Genomic DNA, 1,469 nt, shown 5'->3' on the forward strand with positions numbered 1-1,469 from the left:
CTGGTCCTGCCGGCGCAGGGTAGCAGGAAACTCTCTGCACACTCACTGGACCTGGGCTAGGACTGCATCTGAGGTCTCCCGGAACTGGGCAGAAAATCCTACTAGGTGCGCTGGGTGGGGGAGGCACTGCAGAGTGGTGTGGGGCGGCCCGATGGGCTGGGAGAGGGTCCAGCTCACGCTGCGCCTGGGCTGGGACTGGTCCCGCAGGCGCAGGGTAGCAGGAAACTCTGCACACTCACTGGACCTGGGCTAGGACTGGGTCTGGGGGCTCCTGGAACTCAGCCATTTAAAATATCTTAAGGGACAGCCAAATATCTCAATGGATTAAAGCAACTGCCCTCTCAGACAGCTAATGACACTGGGCATAGTGGCATGTGCCTGTAATACCAGCACTTGGGAGGCTATAAATAGGAGAATCACTAAGAGTCTGATCTAGTAGTGAGACCCTGAACACTCTGTAGACCCTTCCCTAACATACTGAAAAAAAGAAAAAATATTGTGTTAATGAAATAGAGATTACTTAAATATAGATTTTCCTTTCTACTCTCATTTCTTAGAAGTACCCACATCTGACAGTGATTAGTAAGTGTCAGGTGGAAGACCTAGACTGGGCATGGTGAGTGTGTTGGAGACTTTCCACTCTACTGCACCTGCCAGAAACTCACGGAACCAGTCCAGAAGTGGTGTGTGACATCTTCCTCCATGCTCTCTGGAACCCTGCAAATCCAACCCAGGAGCAGCATGAGAGTGAGACCTTCCTCCATAGTATCGGGACACCTCCAGACAGAGCCTAGGCCTTGCATGCGAGTGAGACCATCCCCCCATGCTCAGGACCCCTGCAGACTCAACCCAGACCCAAAATGTGATGGAGAGCTTTCACTCCACTGTGCCCTCAGGAACCCCATGGGCCCAAAAAAGACCAGGCATTTTTTCAGCTGCACAAGAGACATCTAAAAAAGACCATGTACTATTTGCTAGGTCATGCTTAACTCTATGCAAGAAAATAGACATTATCCCATGCATATTATCTGTCCACAGTGCAATCAAACTGGAAACAAATGACAAAAGAAACCAGAAAAACCCCATAAATACATGGGAATTAAACAACACCCTCCTCAGCAACCAATGGGTCACAGATGAAATTAAACAAGAAATTCAACAATATCTATAAATCAATGAAAAATCAAGCAGAGATTATCAGAATTTATGGGATGCAATGAAAGCAGTTATTAGAAGGAAATTTATAGCTGTGAATTCCACATTTGGGAAACAGAATGTGAACAAATAAATACCCTAATGCTGCACCTCAAACATCGGGAAAAGGAAGAGCAAACCAAACCCAAACCCAACTGGAGGAAATTATACAGCTTAGAGCAGAAATTAATGCAATCGAGACAAAGAAAACCATGCAAAGAGTTAGCAAATCAAAAAGCTGGTTCTTTGAAAGATTGAATAAAATTGATAAGCCC

The sequence above is a fragment of the Octodon degus genome, unplaced genomic scaffold (genome assembly GCF_000260255.1).
Source record: "Octodon degus isolate 3935 unplaced genomic scaffold, OctDeg1.0 scaffold00041, whole genome shotgun sequence".
NCBI lineage: Eukaryota > Metazoa > Chordata > Mammalia > Rodentia > Octodontidae > Octodon > Octodon degus.